The sequence below is a fragment of the Canis lupus genome, unplaced genomic scaffold (genome assembly GCF_011100685.1).
Source record: "Canis lupus familiaris isolate Mischka breed German Shepherd unplaced genomic scaffold, alternate assembly UU_Cfam_GSD_1.0 chrUn_S2197H2397, whole genome shotgun sequence".
Taxonomy (NCBI): domain Eukaryota; kingdom Metazoa; phylum Chordata; class Mammalia; order Carnivora; family Canidae; genus Canis; species Canis lupus.
Genome location: NW_023331079.1, coordinates 14,804 through 42,090, shown reverse-complemented (window position 1 = coordinate 42,090; position 27,287 = coordinate 14,804). Strand labels below are relative to the sequence as shown.

Below are 27,287 nucleotides of genomic sequence, written 5' to 3'. Positions count from 1 at the left end.
GGAAGGAGCACGGCTGACGCCACGCGCTGGCCGCCGGTGACTGTGGGTGCTGGGGCTCCGGGTTTCAGTGCGACCTCTGGCAGCCGACTGCATGAACCAAAGCTCTCACCTAACGGTATCGTAGCGCAGTGCACAATCATTTATCTGTGTTTGCCAGGGGCCAGGCTCGGGCGGGGGAGGGCTTGTTTTCTTGACACACAGCACAGCATGCTAACGGAGTACACCATTGACTTCATTTGTACTTAGTTACGTTGGTCAGTATAAGAGGATGCATTGAGGGTTCATCTTTCTTGAATATTGGTTTTCAGTAAAGAAAGTTAAATGGTTAAAAAAAACTGGCGATGACAGTGTAAGTATGGCCAGCTGTCGGTGGTCTCATGGTCATTAAAGAGTTAAAGATTCTGAGTATTTAAGTGCTAATAATTACAATTTTTATCCAATTTTTTATTAAGTAAATTCTAGCAAGTAATATACATATTACTGCAGATAAAACCATCATTGGGAATTATTAAATTGATTGCATATTTTGAGCTACTCTTTATGAAGAGAAGTAAAATACTTGGTATGTGTAAGGCAGCAGAGAGTTGGCTTAGGGACTCTCAGCTATTTCTAGAAAAATTGGTTAGTAAAAATAGCATTCAGCTTATTTTCCTTAGCAAGACTATTCTGAGGATGGAATCTGTGACTCAGCAGCAGCGCAGACGCTGTCCCTTCAAACACCTGGTTGCCCATTTTCCACTGTTATGCTGATGCCTTTTTACTCATCTCATGTTTGATAAGGCGTCCTCCCTGAATGAGCTGGGCTACTTCATTTGTGGCATGGCATGCAAACAGAAGCCAGTTCAAGGCTGGACCTTGTAGGCAAATCTCATGAATGTCAAGGAGTAACAACAGAGGGCAAATGTCATCCGCCCACTGATAATCTCTGGAGACTTTTTCATGTCATTGATGGCAGCAATGGGAAGACCCCAGTTGGCTACAGGGCCCCAGAAATGCGTACTCATGAGGCAGTCCCAAAAGTCCTTGCTCCGGACATAGTCTGCCACCAACAAGAAATGTTGGCGAGGATGTGGAGAAAGGGGAACCCTCTTGCATTGTTGGTGAGAGTGCAAACTGGTGCAGCCACTCTGGAAAAGTGTCCCCAGGACAGGAGAGCCCAGCCTGGAGAAGCAGGAGTTTCACCATTCTTCCGGACAGAAGGCGCTCTCAGGGAGTTAGAGCAGGATCCCAGGAGGGCAGGGATGACCTCAGACTCCCAGGGACACTAACAGACCACCTGCGCCCCAGGGAGAGCACACCACACCCCACGGCTGAGCTCCCTAAAGGGCTGCAGCGTGCCTGGCTGGACCCGCGAACAACTCAGAGGCGGCTCAGGCGGAGGCACCTGGGGCAGGGGGCTGCTCGTCCAAGGGAGCAGCTCGGAGGCAGCTTGAGCAGCGGGGGTCTCCACAGCCCCCAGGAGCAGCTCAGATGCGGCTACAGCAGAGGCTCCACGCAGAAGGGGCTGCGCAGCTGGGAGCGCGAATCCAACAGCGCAGGCCAGGAGCACAGGGTGCCTGCGGACACAGTCCAGGATCCGGCGCTCCCCCGGGGACAGGCAGAGGCCAGGAGGGACAGGACAGCAAGGACACTCCTGCCCCAAGTTGAGCAGATCAGCGGCCCCTCCCCCAGAGCATCCAGGCCCCTGCAGACTGAGAGCTCGTAGTTACTGCAGGAGCTGATTCCAGGCTCTAGAGCTGGCCGCCGCCACTGTTGTTGTTCCTACTGGGGTCTCACAGGATAAAAAAACCCCAATAAGCCTCATAGTGCCCTCACTGTATAAACAGGTTAAACATCTTTCACTGAGCCCTGAACCAGGCAGGGGGCTGAGCAGCTCCCCAAAGTGCTAACACCTGAAAATCAGAACAGCAAGCCCCTACCCCAGAAGACCAGCTAGACAGACAGGAAAAAAAAATTATTGATCAACCAGTGCTGGAAAGTTCCAGTGGAAGTCGAGGAATTTACAGTATACAGAATCAGAGTGTACTCCCCTTATTTTTTTGTTTTTTTGTTTTTTGATTTCTGTTTGTTCCTCCCCCCCCCATATTTTTGTTTTTCTCTTTTCTTCTCTTTTTTCTCTTTTTTCTCTTCTTTTTTAAGTTTTTTTCTTTCCTTCCTTCTCTTCTCTCTTTTTCTCTTTTCCCCAATAGAAATTGTTTTTGGCAACTCTGCACTGAGCAAAATGACTAGAAGGAAAACCTTACCTCAAAAGAAAGAACCAGAAACACTCCTCCCTCCCACAGAGTTACAAAATTTGGATTACAATTCAATGTCAGAAAGCCAATTCAGAAGCACTATTATTATAAAGCTACTGGTGGCTCTAGAAAAAAGCATAAAGGACTCAAGAGACTTCATGACTGCAAAATTTAGATCTAATCAGGCCGAAATTAAAAATCACTTAAATCACTTAAAAATCCAAACTAGAGGTCCTACAGACCAGGGTTGATGAGGTGGAAGAACGAGTGAGTAACATAGAAGACAGGTTGATGGCAAGGAAGGAAGCAGAGGAAAAGAGAAAAACAAAAGACCATGAGGAAAGGTTAAGGGAAGTAAATGACAGCTTAAGAAGGAAAAATCTACATTTAAAGGGGGTTCCAGAGGGTGTCGAAAGGAACAGAGGACCAGAAAGCGTATGAGAACAAATCATAGCAGAGAACTTCCCTAACTTGAGGAAGGAATCAGGCATGAAGATCCTGGAGCTAGAGTGATCCTCCCCTAAAAGCAATAAAAACCATTCAACACCCTGATATTTCATCATGAAACTTCCAAATTCCAAAGATAGAGAAGATCCTCAAAGCAACAAGATACAAAGGATCCCTAAACTTTATGAGGAGAAGTAGTAGGTTAACAGCAGACCTCTCCCCAGCGACCTGGGTGGCCAGAACGGGCTGGCATGATATATTCAGGGTCCTAAATGAAAAAGTTCAATTGCCAACATATAGCATATCTCCCATGGTCATCACGTCAAGTGCCCCCCTCAGCGCATGTCATCCAGTCACCCCAACCATCCAGGAAACTCCCTTACCAGTACCCCTTTTTCATTGCTCAGAGTTAGGAGTCTCTCATATTCTGTCATCATCAACTGATATTTTCACTCATTTTCTCTGTTTCCCTTTATTCCCTTTCACTATTTTTTATTATGCCAAATGAATGAGACCATATAATGATTGCCTATCTCTGATTGACTATTTTCCCTCAGCATTATACCCTCCAGTTCCATCCACATCGAAGCAAGTAGTATCTCTTTGTCGTTTCTATTTTTTTTTTTTCTTTTTTTTGTACTTAACAAATATATTCAGAACATTTCATCCTAAAGCAGCAGAAGACAGTCTTTTTGAGTGCATATGAAACATTCTCCAGAATAGATCACATACCAGGTCACAAATCAGACCTGAACAAGTACAAAAAGATGAAGACTATACCATGCATAGTTTCCAACCACAATGCCATGAAACTTAAGGTCAACCACAAGAAAAAAAACTGGAAATACCACTAATACATGGGGGTTAAAGAATATCCTACTGCTTATAATGAATGGGTTAATCAGAAATTAAAGTGTAAATTAAAAAATACATGGAAGGAAATGAAAATGAAAACATGAAGGTAATATTAAAAGATGTCTTTACTGATCCTCTGATTTTCACACATGCTCTTCTTAACCTCCATTATGGAGTTCATCCAATTTCTACCAGTATTTGGGATTAATCACCCAGCCAGCATAGTAACTTCCTTCCTTGCCTATTGATTCAGGGGCCTGAAGAGCTCAAAGTGGCCAGGCACCAGTTTCAATTTCCAGATCAGTGGGATTGTTTTTGTGTCTCTCTTTGAACCTGAGACCTCTAGGCCAGCAGAATAATAAATCGTGGGAAAGAAAGAAACATTTTGCAAGTAGATCATGACGGGTTATAGTGAGTAGTACAACTCCCAGTTCCAGTCCTCGATTCCTGCACCTGTAAATGTGAGCTATGTGAGAAACAGCATCATACATTAGAAGCTGATTTAGAAGATATATAGCCCTCTGGGGAACCTTGTCCTACCCTGCAAGGAATTGCCACCTAGATAGCACTACAGCTGAATCTTTTATTTTTAATTTTTCTTAAATTTATTTTTTATTGGTGTTCAATTTGCCAACATATAGAATAACACCCAGTGCTCATCCCATCAAGTGCCCTTCTCAGTGCCTGTCACCCAGTGACCCCCAAGCCATGCCCACCTCCCTTTCTACCACCTCTAGTTCATTTCCCAGAGTTTGGAGTCTCTCATTCTGTTTCCCTTTCTGATTTTTCAGACTGATTTTATCTCATTTCTGCTTTATTTCCTTTCACTATGTTTTATATTCCCCAAATGAAGGAGACCATATAATATTTGTCCTTCTCCGATTGACTTATTTCACTCGGCATAATACCCTCCAGTTACAACCACGTCAAAGCAAACGATGGGTATTTGTCGTTTCTAATGGGTGATTGAGTTCAAATTTTTAAAGAGTAAAATGAAAGTAAGATAAATAAAATATTTGTGTAAATTCAATGGGAAAATAGGAAGTCAAAATAATGAGAGACATGGCTGTCGACAAAATGGGGGAAGAGTAGGATCCCGAAATCACCTGTCCTCATCAACTTACCTAGATAACTTTCAAATCATCCTGAAACCCGATGAATTCGTCCTCTGATTTAAACAGAGAATAGCTGGAAGGCTAAAGTGAGAAGCGTTTGCGCTTCTATCAAGGTAGAAACACGGAAAAATAAATGAGTACACTCCAATGGGAGAGAGCCTCCACAAGGAGCCAGGCTAAGGCCAGGCAGGAGAGACTCCAGGACGGGAAAGCCCAGACCGGGAGAATCAGGAACTTGACCAACATTCCCGGATGGAAAGGCACTCACAGGGAACTCAGGCAGGATCCCAGGATGGGCAGTGGAGCCCCCAGGTTCCCGGGGTCACTAACATAGGAAATGGAGAGAGCAGCCACAGACCATGGACGGAGCTCCAGCAATGGCTGGAGTGCGTACCCAGTGGGCCCCGGAGCAGCGCAGGTGGCGGCTCTGGCAGCGGCGGCTAGGAGGGGAATGCATGGCCCTGGGAGAGCAATTCCAGAGGCGCAGGCCCCGGACCCCAGGGTGTTGGGGGACACAGCAAGGATCCGCGATCCCCTTGGGACATGGGGGCCAGGAGGACACAGGACCGCGAGGACGCTCCTGCCGCGGGCACCCCCGAGCTGTGCAGGTCAGTTCCCCCCATGCCCGCAGCATCCAGGCTCCCACGGACTGGGGTCTGCAGGAGTTACTGCGGGAGCTGACTCTAGGGCTGAAGAGCTGGCCACCGCCAGTGTTATTGTTCCTCCCTTATGTCACGGTCTGAATCAGCAGCTGCACCTTTTGCTGGGGTCACTAAACCCATTCATATCCAAAGTTCCTATTGAAAGATATGTATTCAGTGTCATCATGATTCCTATTCCGTCCCTGTTTTTGTGGATTGTTACCTTGGACTTCCTCTATTACAGATTCCCCCTTAGTATTTCTTGCAGAGCTGGCTTCATGATCACATATCCTTTCAGTTTCTGCCTACCTTGGAAACTCTTTATCTCTCCTTCTATTATGAATGAGAGCCTTGCTGGATAAAGTATTCTTGGCTGCATGTTCTTCTCATTTAAGACCCTGACTATATCCTGCCAGCCCTCTCTGGCCTGCCAGGTCTCTGTGGAAGGGTCTGCTGTTATGCTAATCCTTCTCCCCATAAAATTTAGAGATTACTTTTCTCTTGCTTCTTTAAGGATTTTCTCTTTATCTTTGGAATTTGCAAGTTTCACTATTAAATGTCCAGGAGTAGAGTGGTTTTTATTGATTTCATGGGGGGATCTATCCATTTCCTGATCTGAATGCCTGTTTCCTGCCACAAATTAGGGAAGTTTTCAGCTCTGATTTGTTCAAATACATATTCTGGGCCTGTGTCTTCGGCACCCTTGGGACCCCAGATAAACGTAGATTTTCCTTCTGAGGTTGTCATTTATTTCCATTAGCCTATCCTCATGATCTTTTAGTCATTTTTCTCTTCTCTTTGTTTCCTCAGTTTCCCTCCTTGACATCAACTTGTCTTCTATGTCACTCACTCATTCTACCACGTTAACTCTCATCGTTCTGACCTCTAGTTTGGATTGCATCTCATTTAATTGATTTTTAATTTTGGCCTGATTAGATCTAAATTCTGCAGTCATGAAGTGTCTTGAATCCTTTAGGGTTTTTTCTAGATCCACCAGTAGCTTTATAATTATGCTTGTGATTCAGCTTTCTAACACTGAGTTGTAATACAAATTTTGTAAGTCTTTGGGAGAGAGGGCTATTTCTGATTCTTTCTTTTGAGGAGAGTTTTTCCTTCTAGTCATTTTGCTCAGTGCAGAGTGGCCAAAAAGAAGTTGTATTTCATAGAAGCGTGAACTCTTCTCTCACTGTAGCATTACAGCTGTTCTCTACTTAATTCTCAGGCCAAATTCCTAGGTTTTCAAGATGATAAAAAGTTATGTAGGTAATTGGGTAGGGATAGGTGACTTGGGGACCCTACTCTTCCACCATCTTGCCCCCACCTCCTCTGTTTTCCGTTTTAACGTGGTTTCTAGGCAACGATATCAGGAGAGTCACTGAGAAAGCCATCTGACATTGGCCACCTAAGCTGCATGGTGATTGGCCACCTGAATCAGGACACACTGAGAGCCTGCCTGATTGGCCGCGGCATGGTGGTGACATACAGAAGGGCACTCTGATGCACCTGGGCTGATATAAAAGCATGGCAATCACACAGGCCCCCATGATGACAGAGATGGTACTTCATCCACAGATCTCCCTGCTCTCCCTCTAGTTTGCTTCCCTGTTTTCTGGCCCTGCCCATGGCAAGCCCCCTGTCCCATCACCTGCCCCAGGCCTCTTGTCAAAACTTTGGGCTCCACCTGCATGTTTGCACCTCCCTTCATCCCCCTCTGTGGTCCTGAGAGTCCTCGAACCCACTGCAGGCAACTCCTGTTCCCTTTTCCCACTGTGAGTTTGTCCTGGCTGCTCACGGACATATTCCCATGTGGTGGGAGTGGGACACTGGAATCGGTACCATGGATACTCAGGCAGATGAGAAAAGCCTCCCACACCTCTGGGGACAACACCGGGATCAGCACCGGAAGCTGTGAGTCTATGTCCTGAGGAGCCCAGGGCACTAACTGCTTCTCTTGAGCTCTCCAACCCACCCAGATCAGCACAGGGCTCATGAATGCCCTAATCTTCCAGTCCATGTCCCATGTGTACAATGTCTGAAGTGCCTCCATGCACCTGGCAGAGAAGGGGTATTATGAAACAAGTAAGTCCTGGGACAAGGAGTCACCACATCACTGGACACGGTGGGGGTCATTGGAACACGGGCCCTCAAGGACAACGAGCTGCCTGCCCCAGCTCAGTAGTGGAGAAACTGGATCGTCCAGATCCCTGGCTGACCAGGAGCCTGCAAAGGACAAATCCTCGAACACAGCAGGGCATGAGACATGCAGTCCCCAGAACAGAGCACCTACCAGGAGCCCTCAGATTGGGAACCCGCTGATCCCAGGTGCCCCAGGGCATGTGGGTCACCCAAACACTGAAGGGACCAGGAACCCTCATACCACCAGTCTCCAGCTGAGCCCAAAAGAAGGCAAGGGGGTCCAGGGAACACTGGGTTGCAGAATGCCTCAAATAATGAGCCCTGCATCCCAGCCTCATCATTGGGGAAATGAGGCACCTGCACAGTGGGATCAGCATGTTGCTTGGACCTGGAGACCAACATCACAGCTCAGCTTTACTCACTTAGGCCACTGGTAAGTGGGCTCACCTTGTGATTTTGGACTTGTGGTTACACAACCCAGACATGGCTAGGCCAAGCAGGCCCCTGGATAGCAGGCTCACCATGTGCCATTGGACCCCTAGACTCACAGCATATCTCAGCACTAGGGCAAGCTGCCTCATACTTAGGAAGAATTCATGAGATTGAGAAAGCTCTCAAAGGACTTCTCAAAGAAAAGATAAAGAATCCCAACAAATAAAATCATAAATGAAATTGGCAGATCACAACCAACTCCAAATAAGTGCAAACAATTATAAAGGCATTCAAACTGGCAAGGAAGAAGTCAACATCTCACTTTCCTCAGATGACATGATACTTTATTTGGAAAACACAAGAGTTTGCAACTTTGCTAGGACTCATATTGTATTTCAGCAAGTGGCAGGATAAAAAATCAATGTAGAGACATCTGCTTTATTTCTAGACACAAAAATGATATAGATGAAAGAGAAATTAAGGGCTGATCCTATTTACAATTGCACCAGAAACCATAAATACCTAGGAATTAAAGTAATGACAGAGGTAAAGGATCTGTAACTAAAAACTATAGAACACCTAAAAAGAAATTGTGGAAGAGCAAAGAGATTCATTAACATTCCATATTCATGGATTTGAAGTATCAATATTGTGAAAATGTCCATGCAACCCAGGGCAATGTACACTTTTGAAGTAGTCCCTATCAAAATACCCTTGACATTTTTCACAGTTCAGAAAACAATATTTCTAAGTTTTGCATGGAACCAGAGGAGACCCCAATTTGCCATAGGAATGTTCAAAAAAGAAATCAAAAGCAGGTTATATCACAATGTCTGACTTCAGGCTGTATTTTGTCTAAGGTTTTTTTCTGCATGTTATAGACAAAGCTGTCATCATCAAAATGTTATTGTACTGGCACAAAAACAGACACATTGATCAAGGAATGGAATAGGGAACCCAGAAATGGACCCTCAACTCTATGGTCAACTAATCTTCGACAAAGCAGAAAAGAATATCCGCTGGAAAAAAGGATGGTCTCTTCAACAAATTGGACAGCCACATGCAGAAGAATGCAACTGGACCATTCTCTTTACACCACACACAAAGATAAACTCAAAATGGATGATAAGACCTAAAGGTATGAATAGCAATCCATCACAATCCTAGAGGAAAACACAGGCAACAACCTCTTTTGACCTTGGCCATAACAACTTATGCAAGACATTCTGTAAAGGCAAGGGAAACAAAAGCAAAACTGAACTATTGGGACTTCATCAAGATAAAAAGCAAAGTAAACAGTCCATAAAACTAAGAAGCAACCTACAAAATGGGAGAAGGCATTTGCAAATGACATAGGAGATAAAAGGCTAATATCCAAGATCTGTAAAACACTTATGGAACTCAAGACCCCAAAACCAGTAATCCAGTGAAGAAATGGGCAGAAGAGATGAACAGACATTTCTCCAAAGAAGACAACACGTGGCCAACAGACACACATGAAAAAAATGCTTCCCACATCACTCATTATCAGGAAATTACAAAACAAAACAAAACTCACAATGAGATACCACCTCACATCTGGAGAAGGCTAAAATGAACAAGACAGAAAAACAACAAACTTTGGCCAGGTTGTGGAGAAAAGGGTGTACCATCTTGCACTGTTGGTGAGAATGCAAAGTGGAGCGGCCACTCTGGAAAAGGGAGCAGGATCCTCAAGAACTTAAAAACAGAGCTACCCTATGACCTAGCAAATGTGCTACGCCGTATTTACCACAAAGATACAGAGGTAGTGAAAAGAAGGGTCACCCTGCACCCAATGTTCACAGCAGCAATGTCCACAATGGTCAAAATGTGGAACGAGTCCACATATCCATCGCCAGATGAATGGATAAAGAAGATGTGGGCTATAGTTACAATGGGATATTACTGAGCCTTTAGAAAGGACGAATCTTTACCACTTCTATCGACATGGATGGAACTGGAGGGTATTAGTCAGAGAGTGAAATAAGTCAGTGAAAGACAATTATCATATGGTTTCATGCATATGTGAAACATAAGAAACATTGCATAGAATCATAGGGGAAGGGAGGGAAAACTGAATGGGAAGTCATCAGAGAGAGAGAAAAACCATGACAGACTCTTAACTCTGTGAAATAAATTGAGGGTCGCTAGAGGGGAGGTGGATGGGGGATCAGGACCTGGGTAAGGGGCATCAAGGAGGGCACTGGTGTGATGAGCACTGGGTGTTACACACAAATGATAATTTATGGATCACTACATCTGAAACTAATGGTTTAGTATATGCTGGCAAATTGAATTCAAATTTTTAACAAGTAAAATAGAAATAAGATAAAATAACATATTTGTGTAAATAGAATGGGAAAATAGGAAATCAAGATAATAAGAGCCAAGACTGTTGGCAAGATGGCAGAAGAGTAGGATTCCGAAATCCCCTATCCCCAACAACTTACTTAGATAACTTTCAAATCATCCTGAAAACCTACGAATTCGGCCTGGGATTTAAAGAGAGAACAGCTGGAAGGTTACAGTGAGAAGAGTTTGTGCTTCTATCAAGATAGGAAGACGAAAAAATAAATAACAAGACTCCAGAGTGGGAGGGGAGAACCCCCACGAAGAGCCGCGCTAAGGCCAGGCAGTAGACACTCCAGGACAGGAAAGCCCAGACCGGGAGAATCAGGAACTTTACCAACATTTCCAGATGGAAAGCGCTCACAGGGAACTCGGGCAGGATCCCAAGAGGGGCAGTGGAGCCCCCAGGGTCCCGGGGTCATTAACAGAGGAAGTGGGGAGAGCACGCCACACACCATGGGCGGAGCTCTGAAAAGGTCTGGAGCGCACACCCATTGGATCCCGGGAGCAGCTCAGGTGGTGGCTCTGGCAGCAGCTCGGCAAGGAGGGGAATGCGTGTCCCGCAGGAGGGGAGAGCGATTTCAGCGGCGCAGGCCCGGGAGCCCAGGGCCCCGGGTGACAAAGCCCAGGATCTGGCGATCCCCTTGGGCAATCGGGGGCGGGAGGACACAGGACAGCGAGGACGCTCCTGCCACCGGGCACACCTGAGCTGTGCAGGTCAGTGCCACCAACACCCGGTGCTGCCAGGCTCTTGTGGACTGGGAACTGCAGGACTTAATGTGGGAGCTGACTTTTGGATTGGAGAGCTGGCCGCCGCCGGTGTTGTTGTTCCTCCCAAGTCACCTTGCGCCTGGGTCGGAGTGGGGCGGCCAGGGAACATGGGCCTCACAGAATAAACAGCTCCCAGGGAGCCGAGCCCCCGGCAGGGGGTGGGGCAGCTCCCCTGGTGCTCACACCTGACTATCAGCAGAGCAGGACCCTCCCTCACAAGACCAGCTGGAAGGAAAGGGGAAGAGCAAATTCTTAACCAAGCAGCGCTGGAAAGCTCCAGGGGGAAATTGAGGGACTTACAGTATATAGAATCAGAGGAGACCCCTCCTTGTTATATTTTTTTTTAAGCTTTGAAATTTTTCTTGTTTTTTGTTGATTTGTTTGTTTTTGTTTTTTGTTTCCCCCCTTTTTTCTTTATTTCCTTCCTTTTTCCAGTACGACTTGTTTTTAGCCACTCTGCACTGAGCAAAATGACTAGAAGGAAGAAGTCACCACAAAAGAAACAATCACTAACAGTCCTCTCTCCCACAGAGTTACAGAATTTGGGTGACAATTCGATGTCAGAATGCCAATACAGAAGCACAATTATAAAGCTACTGATGGCTCTGGAAAAAAGAATGAAGGATTCAAGAGACTCATGACTGCAGAATTTCGATCTAATCAAGCCAAAATTAAAATCAATTAAATGAGATGCAATCCACACTGGAGCTCCTAACGATGAGGTTAATGAGGTAGAAGAATGATGAGTGACATAGAAGACATGTTGATGGCAAGGAAGGATGCTGAGGAAAAAAGAGAAATAAAAAGACCATGAAGAAAGGTTAAGGGAAATAAATGACAGCCTCAGAAGGAAAAATCTACGTTGAAAGGGGGTTCCAGAGGCTGCTGAAAGGAACAGAGGACCAGAAAGTGTATTTGAACAAATCTTAGCTGAGAACTTCCCTAACTTGGGGAAGGAAACAGGCATCCACATCCTCGAGATAGAGAGATCCCCCCCCCCACAAAATCAATAGAAGCCGTTCAACACCCCGACATTTCATGGTGAAACTTGCAAATTCCAAAGATAAAGAGAAGATCCTCAAAACACTAAGAGACAAGTGATAACACTTATGGGGAGAAGTATTAGGTTAACAGCAGATCTCTTCACAGAGCCCTGGAAGACCAGAAAGGGCTGGAAGGATATATTCAGGGTCCTAAATGAGAAGAGTTCAATTTGCCAACATATACCATATCACCCAGGTCTCATCCCTTCACGTGCCCCCCTCAGCGCCTGTCATCCAGTCACCCCAATGACCCAACACCTCCCTTCCCACTGCCCATTGTTCCTTTCCCAGAGTTAGGAGTCTCTCAGATTCTGTCATCCTCAACTTATATTTTCACTCATTTTCTCTCCTTTTCCCTTTATTCCCATTCACTGTTTTTTATACTCCCCCAAATGATTGAGACCATATAATGATTGCTCATCTCAGATTGACTTTTTTCCCTCAGCATAATACCCTACAGTCCAATCCATGTCGAAGCAAATGGTGGGTATTTGTTGTTTCTAATGGCTGAGTAATATTCTATTGTATACATAAACCACATCTTCTTTATCCATTCATCTTTCAATGGACACTGAGGCTCCTTCAACTGTTTGGCTGTTGTGGACTTTGCTGCTACAAACATCGGTGTTGGTGTCTCAGCATTTCATTGCATCTGTATATTTGGGGTAAAACCCAAGCAGTGCAATTGCTGGGTCATAGGGCAGATCTATTTTTAACTCTTTGAGGAACCTCCACACAGTTATCCACAGTGGCTGCACCAGTTCACATTCCACCAGCAGTGTAGGATTGTTCCCCTTTCTCCACATCCTCTCCAACATTTGTGGTTTCCTGCTTTGCTAATTTTCCCCATTCTCATTTGTTTGAGGTGGTATCTCATTGTGGTTTTGATATGTATTTCCCTGATGGCAAGTGATGCTGAGCATTTCCTCATGTGCTTGTTGGTCATGTCTATGTCTTCCTCTGTGAGATTTCTGTTCATGTCTTTTCACCATTTAATGATTGGATTGTTTATTTCTTTGCTGTTTAGTTGAATAAGTTCTTTATAGATCTTGGATACTAGCCCTTTATCTGATAGGTCATTTGCAAATATCTTCTCCCATTCTGTAGGTTGTCCTTGGGTTTTGTTGACAGAATCTTTTGCTGTGCAAAAGCTTCTTATCTTGATGAAGACACAATAGTTCATTCTTGCTTTGGTTTCTCTTGCTTTCATGTATGAATCTTGCAAGACGTTACTGTGGCCAGGTTGAAAAAGGGTGTTGCTTGTGTTCTCCTCTAGGACTTTGATGGAATCTTGTCTCACTTAAGATCTTTCATCCATTTTCAGGTATCTTTGTGTATGGTACAGGAGAGTGGTCTAATCTCATTCTTTTGCATCTGGATGTCCAATTTTTCCAGCATCATTTATTGGAGAGACTTTTTCCAGTGGATAGTCTTTCCTCCTTTGTCGAATATTCGTTGACCATAAAGTTGAGGGTCCACTTCTGGATTCTCTATTCGGTTCCATTGATCCATGTGTCTGTTTTTGTGCCAGTACCACACTGTCTTGATGACCATAGCTTTGTAGTACAACCTGAAATCTGGCATTGTGATGCCCTCCGCTATGGTTTTCTTTTTTTTTAATTCCCCTGACTATTCAGGGTCTTTTCTGATCCTACAGAAATCTTAAAATAATCTGTTCCAAGTCTCTGAAGAAAGTCCATCATATTTTGATCAGTGTTGCATTAAACATGTAAATTGCCCTGATTATCATTGATATGTTCACAAAATGAATTCTTCCAATCCATGAGCATGAAATATTTTTCCATCTGTGTCTTCCTCAATTTCCTTCAGAAGTCTTCTGTAGTTTTTAGGGTATAGATCCTTTACCTTGTTGATTAGGTTTATTCCTAGGTATCTTATGCTTTTGGATGCAATGGTAAATGGATTGACTCCTTAATTTCCCTTTCCTCAGTCTCATTGTTAGTGTATAGAAATGCCACTGACTTCTGGGCATTGATTTTGTATCCTGCCATGTGGCCAAATTGCTGTATGAGTTCTATCAATCTTGGGGTGGAGTCTTTTGGGTTTTCTACAGAGTATCATGTCATTGGCAAAGAGAGAGAGTTTGATTTCTTCTTTGCCAATTTGAATACATTTATTTATTTTTGTTGTCTGACTGCTGAGGCTAGGACTTCTGGTACGATGTTGAATAGCTGTGGTGAGAGTGGACATCCCTGTCTTGTTCCTGATCTTAGGGGAAAGGCTTCCAGTGTTTCCCCATTGAGAATGATATTTGCTATGGTCTTTTCGTAGAGGGCTTTTAAGATGTTGAGGAATGTTCCCTCTATCCCTACACTCTGGAGAGTTTTGATCAGGAATGGATGTTGCATTTTGTCAAATGCTTTCTCTGTATCTATTGAGAGGATCATATGGTTCTTGTTTTTCTATTGCTTATGTGATGAATGACATTGATTATTTTATGAGTGTTGAACCAGCCTTGCATCCCGGGGATAAATCCTACTTGATTTATCCTACTTGAATAATCCTACATGATTATTCATGGTGAATAATCTTCTTAATGAATTTTAGTACCCTATTGGCTAATATCTTGTGGAGAATTTTTGCATGCATGTTCATCAGGGATATTGGTCTATAATTCTCCTTTTTGGTGGGGTCTTTGTCTGGTTTTGGAATTAAGGTGATGCTGGCCTCATAGAACGGATTTGAAATTACTCCACTTCTTTCTATCTTTCTGAACAGATTTAGTAGAATAAGAATGGTTTCTTCTTTAAACGTTTGATAGAATTCCCCTGGGAAGCCATCTGGCCCTGGACTTTTGTGTCTTTGGAGGTTTTTGATGACTGCTTCAATTTCTTTTCTGGTTATTGGCCTGTTCAGGTTTTGTATTTCTTCCAGTTCCAGTTTTGATTGTTTGTGGCTTTGTAGAAATGAGTCAATTTCTTCTAGATTGCCTAATTTATTGGTGTTTAGCTGTTCATAATATGTTTTAAAATCATTTGTATTTCCTTGTTGTTGGTAGTTATCTCTCCTTTCTCATTCATGATTTTATTAATTTGAGTCTATTATGTCTTCTTTTTTAAAAGGCTGACTCATGATTTATCTATCTTATTAATTCTTTCAAAGAACCAACTCCTGGCTTTGTTCATCTGTTCCACACTTCTTCTGGTCTCTATTATATTGAGTTCTGCTCCAATCTTTATTAACTCTCTTCTTCTGCTGTGTGTAGGATCTATTTGCTGTTTTTTCTCCAGCTCCTTTAGGTGCAAGGTTTGCTTTCGTATTTGAGTCCTTTCCAGTATTTGGATGGATATTCATAATGCAATGTATTTCTCCCTCAGGACTGCTTGTGCTGTATCCCAAGGATTTTGAACTGTTGTATGTTCATTCTCATTAGTGCCCATGAAACTTTATAATTCTTCTCTAATTTCCTACTTGGCCCTTTCATCTTTTAGCAGGATGTTCCATAACCTCCATGTGTTTGAAATCCTTCTAAACTTCTTCTTGTGATTTAGTTCTTATTTCAAAGCATTATGGTCTGAAAATATGCAGGGGACTATCCCAATCTTTGGGTGTCTTTTAAGACCTGATTTGTGACCCAGTATGTTGTCTAATCTGGAGAAAGTACCATGCGCACTTGGATGGGAAGTTCTCTAAATATCTGTTAAATCCATCTGGTTCAGTGTCAAATCGAATCAAATCGAAATTAATCGAATCAAATCGAATCGAAACGAATCGAATGGAAATTACTCGAAATGAATCGAATCAAAAATAAACGAATCAAATCGAATCGAAACGAATCAGATCGAAAATAATCGAATCGAAACGAATCGAATAGAAAATAATCGAATCGAATCAAATAGAAAAAATCGAATCGAATCAATTCGAAACGAAGAGAATCGAAATAATCTAATCAATTCGAACCAAATCGTATCGAAAATAATCTAATCGGAGAAGAGTTCGCGCATCTATCAAGGTAGGAAGACGGGGAAAAAGAAATAAAGAAACAAAGGCCTCCAAGGGGGAGGGGCCCCGCGAGGAGCCGGGCTGAGGCCGGGGCGAGTGTCCCCAGGACAGGAGAGCCCCGTCCCGGAGGAGCAGGAGCTGCACCGACCTTCCCGGGCGGAAAGGGGCTCGCGGGGAGTTGGAGCAGGACCCAGGAGGGCGAGGATGCCCTCGGGCTCCCTGGGACAGTAACAGAGCAACTGCGCGCCCAGGAGAGTGCGCTGAGCTCCCCAAGGGCTGCAGCGCGCACGGCGGGACCCGGAGCAGCTCGGGGGGGGCTCGGGGGCGGCTCCGCGGAGGGGGCTGCGCTGCCCGGGAGCACGAATCCAACAGCGCAGGCTCCAGAGCACAGGGCGCCGGGACACAGCCCAGGATCCCGCCTCCCCCGGGACAGGCAGAGGCCGGGAGGGCCCAGGACTGCAAGGACGCTCCTGCCCCAGCTGAGCAGAGCAGCGGCCCCGCCCCGGAGCCTCCAGGCCCTGCAGACGGAGTTCCTGCCGGAGCTGAATCCAGGTTTCCAGAGCTGCCCCGCCACTGGGGCTGTTCCTCCTGCGGCCTCACGGGGTAAACAACCCCCACTGAGCCCTGCACCAGGCAGGGGCACAGCAGCTCCCCCAACTGCTAACACCTGAAAACCAGCACAACAGGCCCCTCCCCCAGAACACCAGCTAGACGGACAACTTCCAGGAGAAGCCGAAGGACTTAAAGAACACAGAATCAGAAGATACTCCCCTGTGGTTCTTTTTGTTTGTTTGTTTGTTTTGCTTTTTGATTTGTTTCCTTCCCCCACCCCCTTTTTTCTCCTTTCTTTTTCTTTCTCTTTTTCTTCTTTTTTTTTTCGTTTTTTTTTTCTCTTTTTCTTCCCTTTTTTTTTCTCTTTCTCTTTTCTTTCCTTCTTTCTCTCCTCTCTTTTTCTCTTTTTCCCAATACAATTTGCTTTTGGCCACTCTGCACTGGGCAAAATGACTAGAAGGAAAACCTCACCTCAAAAGAAAGAATCAGAAACAGTCCTCTCTCCCACAGAGTTACAAAATCTGGATTACAATTCAATGTCAGAAAGCCAATTCAGAAACACTATTATACAGCTACTGGTGGCTCTAGAAAAAAGTATAAAGGACTCAAGAGACTTCATGACAGTAGAATTTAGAGCTAATCAGGCAGAAATTAAAAATCAATTGAATGAGATGCAATCCAAACTAGAAGTCCTAACGACGAGGGTTAACGAGGTGGAAGAAAGAGTGAGTGACATAGAAGACAAGTTGATAGCAAAGAGGGAAACTGAGGAAAAAAGAGACAAACAATTAAAAGACCATGAAGATAGATTAAGGGAAATAAACGACAGCCTGAGGAAGAAAAACGTACGTTTAATTGGGGTTCCCGAGGGCGCCGAAAGGGACAGAGGGCCAGAATATGTATTTGAACAAATTCTAGCTGAAAACTTTCCTAATCTGGGAAGGGAAACAGGCATTCAGATCCAGGAAATAGAGAGATCCCCCCCCTAAAATCAATAAAAACCGTTCAACACCTCGACATTTAATTGTGAAGCTTGCAAATTCCAAAGATAAGGAGAAGATCCTTAAAGCAGCAAGAGACAAGAAATCCCTGACTTTTATGGGGAGGAGTATTAGGGTAACAGCAGACCTCTCCACAGAGACCTGGCAGGCCAGAAAGGGCTGGCAGGATATATTCAGGGTCCTAAATGAGAAGAACATGCAACCAAGAATACTTTATCCAGCAAGGCTCTCATTCAAAATGGAAGGAGAGATAAAGAGCTTCCAAGACAGGCAGCAACTAAAAGAATATGTGACCTCCAAACCAGCTCTGCAAGAAATTTTAAGGGGGACTCTTAAAATTCCCCTTTAAGAAGAAGTTCAGTGGAACAGTCCACAAAAACAAAGACTGAATAGATATCATGATGACACTAAACTCATATCTCTCAATAGTAACTCTGAATGTGAACGGGCTTAATGACCCCATCAAAAGGCGCAGGGTTTCAGACTGGATAAAAAAGCAGGACCCATCTATTTGCTGTCTACAAGAGACTCATTTTAGACAGAAGGACACCTACAGCCTGAAAATAAAAGGTTGGAGAACCATTTACCATTAGAATGGTCCTCAAAAGAAAGCAAGGGTAGCCATCCTTATATAAGATAAAGTAAAATTTACCCTAAAGACTGTAGTGAGAGATGAAGAGGGACACTATATCATACTTAAAGGATCTATTCAACAAGAGGACTTAACAATCCTCAATATATATGCTCCGAATGTGGGAGCTGCCAAATATATAAATCAATTATTAACCAAAGTGAAGAAATACTTAGATAATAATACACTTATACTTGGTGACTTCAATCTAGCTCTTTCTATACTCGATAGGTCTTCTAAGCAAAACATCTCCAAAGAAATGAGAGCTTTAAATGATACACTGGACCAGATGGATTTCACAGATATCTACAGAACTTTACATCCAAACTCAACTGAATACACATTCTTCTCAAGCGCACATGGAACTTTCTCCAGAATAGACCACATATTGGGTCACAAATCGGGTCTGAACCGATACCAAAAGATTGGGATGGTCCCCTGCATATTCTCAGACCATAATGCCTTGAAATTAGAACTAAATCACAACAAGAAGTTTGGAAGGACCTCAAACACATGGAGGTTAAGGACCATCCTGCTAAAAGATAAAAGGGTCAACCAGGAAATTAAGGAAGAATTAAAAAGATTCATGGAAACTAATGAGAATGAAGATACAACCGTTCAAAATCTTTGGGATGCAGCAAAAGCAGTCCTAAGGGGGAAATACATCGCAATACAAGCATCCATTCGAAAACTGGAAAGAACTCAAATACAAAAGCTAACCTTACACCTAAAGGAGCTAGAGAAAAAACAGCAAATAGATCCTACACCCAAGAGAAGAAGGGAGTTAATAAAGATTCGAGCAGAACTCAACGAAATCGAGACCAGAAGAACTGTGGAACAGATCAACAGAACCAGGAGTTGGTTCTTTGAAAGAATTAATAAGATAGATAAACCATTAGCCAGCCTTATTAAAAAGAAGAGAGAGAAGACTCAAATTAATAAAATCATGAATGAGAAAGGAGAGATCACTACCAAACCAAGGAAATACAAACGATTTTAAAAACATATTATGAACAGCTATACGCCAATAAATTAGGCAATCTAGAAGAAATGGACGCATTCCTGGAAAGCCACAAACTACCAAAACTGGACAGGAAGAAATAGAAAACCTGAACAGGCCAATAACCAGGGAGGAAATTGAAGCAGTCATCAAAAACCTCCCAAGACACAAGAGTCCAGGGCCAGATGGCTTCCCAGGGGAATTTTATCAAACGTTTAAAGAAGAAACCATACCTATTCTCCTAAAGCTGTTTGGAAAGATAGAAAGAGATGGAGTACTTCCAAATTCGTTCTATGAAGCCAGCATCACCTTAATTCCAAAGCCAGACAAAGACCCCGCCAAAAAGGAGAATTACAGACCAATATCCCTGATGAACATGGATGCAAAAATTCTCAACAAGATACTGGCCAATAGGATCCCACAGTATATTAAGAAAATTATTCACCATGACCAAGTAGGATTTATCCCTGGGACACAAGGCTGGTTCAACACCCGTAAAACAATCAATGTGATTCATCATATCAGCAAGAGAAAAACCAAGAACCATATGATCCTCTCATTGGATGCAGAGAAAGCATTTGACAAAATACAGCATCCATTCCTGATCAAAACTCTTCAGAGTGTAGGGATAGAGGGAACATTCCTCGACATCTTAAAAGCCATCTATGAAAAGCCCACAGCAAATATCATTCTCAATGGGGAAGCACTAGGAGCCTTTCCCCTAAGATCAGGAACAAGACAGGGATGTCCACTCTCACCACTGCTGTTCAACATAGTACTGGAAGTCCTAGCCTCAGCAATCAGACAACAAAAAGACATTAAAGGCATTCAAATTGGCAAAGAAGAAGTCAAACTCTCCCTCTTCGCCGATGACATGATACTCTACGTAGAAAACCCAAAAGTCTCCACCCCAAGATTGCTGGAACTCATACAGCAATTCGGTAGCGTGGCAGGATACAAAATCAATGCCCAGAAGTCAGTGGCATTTCTATACACTAACAATGAGACTGAAGAAAGAGAAATTAAGGAGTCAATCCCATTTACAATTGCACCCAAAAGCATAAGATACCTAGGAATAAACCTCACCAAAGATATAAAGGATCTATACCCTCAAAACTATAGAACACTTCTGAAAGAAATTGAGGAAGACACAAAGAGATGGAAAAATATTCCATGCTCATGGATTGGCAGAATTAATATTGTGAAAATGTCAATGTTACCCAGGGCAATATACACGTTTAATGCAATCCCTATCAAAATACCATGGACTTTCTTCAGAGAGTTAGAACAAATTATTTTAAGATTTGTGTGGAATCAGAAAAGACCCCGAATAGCCAGGGGAATTTTAAAAAAGAAAACCATATCTGGGGGCATCACAATGCCAGATTTCAGGTTGTACTACAAAGCTGTGGTCATCAAGACAGTGTGGTACTGGCACAAAAACAGACACATAGATCAGTAGAACAGAATAGAGAATCCAGAAGTGGACCCTGAACTTTATGGTCAACTAATATTCGATAAAGGAGGAAAGACTATCCATTGGAAGAAAGACAGTCTCTTCAATAAATGGTGCTGGGAAAATTGGACATCCACATGCAGAAGAATGAAACTAGACCACTCTCTTTCACCATACACAAAGATAAACTCAAAATGGATGAAAGATCTAAATGTGAGACAAGATTCCATCAAAATCCTAGAGAAGAACACAGGCAACACCCTTTTTGAACTCGGCCATAGTAACTTCTTGCAAGATACATCCACGAAGGCAAAAGAAACAAAAGCAAATATGAACTATTGGGACTTCATCAAGATAAGAAGCTTTTGCACAGCAAAGGATACAGTCAACAAAACTAAAAGACAACCTACAGAATGGGAGAAGACATTTGCAAATGACATATCAGATAAAGGGCTAGTTTCCAAGATCTATAAAGAACTTATTAAACTCAACACCAAAGAAACAAACAATCCAATCATGAAATGGGCAAAAGACATGAACAGAAATCTCACAGAGGAAGACATAGACATGGCCAACATGCATATGAGAAAATGCTCTGCATCACTTGCCATCAGGGAAATACAAATGAAAACTACAATGAGATACCACCTCACACCAGTGAGAATGGGGAAAATTAACAAGGCAGGAAACAACAAATGTTGGAGAGGATGCGGAGAAAAGGGAACCCTCTTACACTGTTGGTGGGACTGTGAACTGGTGCAGCCACTCTGGAAAACTGTGTGGAGGTTCCTCAAACAGTTAAAAATATACCTGCCCTACGACCCAGCAATTGCACTGTTGGGATTTACCCCAAAGATACAAATGCAATGAAACGCCGGGACACCTGCACCCCGATGTTTATAGCAGCAATGGCCACGATAGCCAAACTGTGGAAGGAGCCTCAGTGTCCAACGAAAGATGAATGGATAAAGAAGATGTGGTTTATGTATACAATGGAATATTACTCAGCCATTAGAAATGACAAATACCCACCATTTCTTCAACGTGGATGGAACTGGAGGGTATTATGCTGAGTGAAGTAAGTCAGTCGGAGAAGGACAAACATTATATGTTCTCATTCATTTGGGGAATATAAATAATAGTGAAAGGGAAAATAAGGGAAGGGAGAAGAAATGTGTGGGAAATATCAGAAAGGGAGACAGAACGTAAAGACTGCTAACTCTGGGAAACGAACTAGGGGTGTTGGAAGGGGAGGAGGGCGGGGGGTGGGAGTGCATGGGTGACGGGCACTGGGTGTTATTCTGTATGTTAGTAAATTGAACACCAATAAAAAAATAAATTAAAAAAAATTAAAAAACTAAAAAAAAAAGAAAATAATCTAATCGAATCGAATGGAAATGAATCAAATCGAAAATAATCGATTCGAATCGAATCGAATCTAAAATAATCGAATCGAATCGAAACGAATCGAATTTCAAATAATCAAATCGAAACGAATCGAATAGAAAATAATCGAATTGGGCAGCCCGGGTGGCTCAGCGGTTTAGTGCCGCTTTCAGCCCATGTCCTGATCCTGGAGACCCAGGATCGAGTCTCCTGTCAGGCTCCCTCCTTGGAGCCTGTTTCTCCCTCTGCCTGTGTCTCTGCCTCTCTCTCTCTCTCTCATTCTGTGTCTCTCATGAATAAATAAATAAAATGTTTTTAAAAAAATAATCGAAACGAATCAAATAGAAAAGAATCGATTCGAATCGATTCTTAACAAAGAGAATCGAAATAATCGAATCGATTCGAATCGAATCGAATCGAAAATAATCGAATAGAATCAAATCGAAACGAATTGAATAGAAAAAAATCGATTCGAATCGAAACAAAAAGAATCGAATCGAATCGAAATGAAAAGAATCGAAAATAATCGAATCGAAATGAATCGAATAGAAAATAATCGAATCGAATCAAATAGAAAATAATCGATTCGAATTGATTCAAAACGACGAGAATCGAAATAATCCAATCGATTCGAATTGAATTGAATCGAAAATAATAGAATCAAAACGAATTGAATAGAAAATAATTGAATCAATTCAAATTGAAAAGAATCGAATCGAATTGAAAAGAATCGAATTGAATCAAAAAGAATCGTATCAAATTGAATCAAATTGAATCGAAAAGAATTGAAACGTATCGAAAAGAATCGAATGGAATAGAAAAGAATCGAATCGAAAAGAATCGAATTGAATCAAGTAGAATCGAATCGAAAAGAATCGAATCGAATTGAAAAAATTGAATCCAATTGAATCGAAAAGAAATGAATCAATAAGAATCGAATCGAATCGAAAAGAATCGAACCGAATCAAATAGAAAAGAATCTAATCGAATCGAAAAGATTCGAATCAAATCGAATCAGAAATAATCCAAACGAAACGAATCGAATCGAAAGGATCGAATTGAAAAGAATCCAATCAAAAAGAATTGAAATGGCGATCCCTGGGTGGCGCAGCGGTTTAGCGCCTGCCTTTGGCACAGGGCGCGATCCTGGAGACCTGGGATCGAATCCCACGTTGGGCTCCCAGTGCATGGAGCCTGCTTCTCCCTCTGCCTGTGTCTCTGCCTATCTCTCTCTCTCTGTGTGACTATCATAAATAAATAAAAATTAAAAAAAAAGAATTGAAATGAATAGAATCAAGTCGAATCACAAAGAATCGAATATAATCGAATCGAAAAGAAATGAAGAGAATCGAAAAGAATCCAATCGAATAGAAACAAAAATAATCGAATCTTCTAGATCGAAAAGAATCAAATCGATTTGAATTGAATCCAACCGAATGGAATCGAATCCCACCGAAAAGAATCAAATCAAATCGAATCGAAAAGAATCGAAACAAATCGAATCAAAAAGAATCGAATCGAATCAAATAGAAAAGAATTGAATCGAATCAAGGGGTTGATCGAAAAGAATCGAATCGATCGAAAAAAACGAATCGAATCAAAAAGAATCGAATCGAATTGAATTGAAGAGAAAAGAATCGAATCGAATCGAAAAGAATTGAATCGAATCGAAAAAATCGAATTGAGTTGAAAAAATCGAATCGAATCGAATCGAAAAGAATCCAATCGATAAGAATCGAATCGAATCGAAAAGAATCAAATCGAAAAGAATTGAATCGAAAGAATCGAATCGAATCAAAAAGAATCAAATCGAATCTAAAAGAATTGAATTGAAAAGAATTGAATCGAATCGAAAAGAATCAAATAGAAAAGAATCGAATCGACGTATTGAAAAGAATCGAATCCAAAAGAATCGAATCGAAAGGAATCGAATTGAATTGAATCGAAAATAATCTAATCGAATCGAATCAAAATGAATAGAATAGAAAATAATCGAATCGAATAGAAAATAATCTAATTGAATCAAATAGAAACGAATGGAATTGAAAATAATCGAATCGAATCGAATTGGAACGAATCAACCTCAAATATTCAAATCAAATCGAATCGAAATTAAATGAATCGAACTGAATCGAAACGAGTTGAATCGAATAGAATTGAAACGAATCAAATAGAAAATAATCGGATCAAAAAGAATCAAATCGAAAATAATTGAATCGAATTGAATCAAATATAATCGAATTGAAACGAATCTAATCGATAATAATTGAATCGAATCGAAACGAATTGAATCAAAAATAATCGAATCGAAATGAATCAAATTGAAAATAATCGAATCGACTCGAATCGAATAGAAAATAATCGAATTAAATCGAAACGAATCAAAACAAAAATAATTGAATCGAAACGAATTGAATTGAAAATAATCGAATTGAATCGAATCGAAATGAATCGAATCGAAAATAATCTAATTTAATCGAATCAAAATTAATCGGATTGAAATTAATCGAATCGAATCTAAACGAATTGAAATAAATCGAATCGAATCGAAAATAATCGAATTGAAACAAATTGAAGCAAAAATAAATCGAATCGAATCAAATAAAAAGTAATCGATTCACATCAAATCGAATCAAATCGAAAATAATCGAATTGAATCGAAAATATTGAATCGAATCGAAAATAATCGAATCGAATCTAAAATAATCGAATTGAAAAGAATCGAATCGATTTGAATGGAAAATAATCAAAACAAATCGAAAAGAATCGAATCGAATCGAAAATAAACGAATCAAATCGAAAATAATCGAATCCAATCCAATCCAATCCAATCGAAAATAATCGAATCGAATCGAATCGAAAATAATCAAATCGAATCATAATTATTCGACTCAAATCGAATCGAAAATATTCGAATCGAATGGAATCGAATTGAAATGATTCAATTCAAAAATAATCGATTCACATCGAATCGAATCGAAATAATGGAAACGAATCGAATCGAATCGAAAAGAATCGAATCGAATCGAAAAGATCGAATCAAAACGAATCGAATCGAAAATAATCGAATTGAATCAAATTGAACTGAATCGAATTTAAAATTATCAAATAGAAACGAAAATAATCTAATCAAATCGATCGAAAATAATCGAATCGAATTGAATCGAAAATAATCAAATCGAATTGAATCAAATCGAATCCAAAATAATTGAAATGAATCGAATTGATTCGAAAATAATTGAATTGAATCAAATCAAATCGAATCGAATCGAATCGAAAATAATCGAATCTAATCGAATCGAATTGAATCGAATGGAATCGAATCGAATCGAAAAGATTCAAATCGAATTGAATCGAAAATAATCGAATCGAATTGAATAGAATGGAATCGAAAATAATCAAATGGAATCGAATAGAATCGAAACGAATCGAATAGAATCGAATCGAAATAAACGAATGGAATCGAAATTAATGGAATCGAAAAGAAGCGAATCGATTCAAATAGAAAAGGATCGAATTGAATCGAAAAGAATCAAATCGAATAGAAAATAATTGAATCGGATCGAATCAAATTGAATCGAAAATAATCGAATTGAATCGAAATGAAAATCGAATCAAATCGAATCTAATCGAAAATAATTGAAACGAATCGAATCGAATCGAAAATCATCGAATGGAATCGAATTAAAAATAATCGAATCGAATCGAAACGAATTGAATTGAAACGAATCGAATGGAATCAAAAATAATCGATCGAATTGAAAATAATCGAATCGAATCTAACCGAATCGAAAATACATGAATCGAATCGAAAGTAATCGAATCAAATCGAATTTAAAATAATCTAATAGAATCAAGTCGAATCGAATCGAATAGAAAATAATTTAAATGAATCGAATCGAATAGAAAATAATCGACTCAAATCGAAAATAATCAAATCGAATCAAATCCAGAATTATCGAATCAAATCGAAAATAATTGAATCGAATCGAAAATAATGGAATCGAAAAGAAACGATTCGATTTGAATAAAAAATAATAGAATCGAATTGAATCGAATCGAAAATATATGAATCGAATGGAATAGAATCGAAAATTATCGAATCGAATCGAATCGAAAATAATCGAATCGCAAATCGAGTCGAAAATAATCTAATCGAATAGAATCGAAACTAATCAAATCGAAAATAATCGATTTGCATCAAATCGAATCGAATTGAATTGAAAATAATCGAATCGAAAATAATCGAATCGAATCAAATCTAATCAAATATAATCCAATCGAATCGAATCAAAAATAATCGAATCGAATCGAATTGAAACGAAAATAATTGATCGAATCGAATCAAAACGAAAATAATCGAATCGACTCGAATTGAATCGAAAATAAACGATCGAATGGGATATAATCGAATCAAAAAGAGTCAAAACGAATTGAATAGAAAATAATGGAATAGAATTGAATCGAATAGAATAGAATAGAAAATATTCTAATCGAAAATAATCGAATCGAATCGAAAAGACTCGATCTAATCAAAATAATCGAATCAAATCAAAAAGAATCAAATCGAAAAGAATCGAATCTATTTGAATTGAAAATAATCGAATCGAAAAGAAACAAATCTAATCGAAAATCATCTATTCGAATCGAAAATAATCGAATCGAATCGAATCGACTCAAAAATAATCGAATTGAATCGAATCGAATCAAAAATAATTGAATCGAATCAAATCAAATCGAAAAAAATCGAATCGAATCGAATTGTATCAAAAATAATCGAATCGAATCAAACCGAATTGAATCAAAAATAATCGAATTGCATTGAAACGAAAATAATCAAATCGAATCAAACCCAAATTATCGAATCGAATCGAATCGAAATTAATCGAATCAAATAAAAAATAATGGAATCGAAAATAAGCAAATCGATTCGAACCAAAAATAATCTAATCTAATCAAAAATATTGAAATCGAATCGAAAATAATCGAAACGAAACAAATAGATTTGAATCGAAAATAATTGAATCGAATCGAATCTAATCGAAAATAATTGAATCGAATAGAATCAAATATAATAGATTTGCATCATATCGAATTGAAAATAGAATCGATTTGAATCAAAAATAATTGAATCGAATCGAAAATAATCGAATCGAAAATAATCGAATTGAAAGAACAGAATCGATTTGAAAAGAATCGAATCGAATCGTAAAGAATCAAATGTAATCGAATTGAATAGAACTGAAAATAATAA

At 40.8% G+C, this 27,287-nt stretch overlaps 1 pseudogene; it reads right to left on the bottom strand.

Moving 5' to 3' along the window:
* Positions 1–454: 454 nt before the first annotated feature.
* The window catches only part of LOC119878994, a 33,591-nt pseudogene continuing 6,758 nt past the window's right edge, over positions 455–27,287 (bottom strand).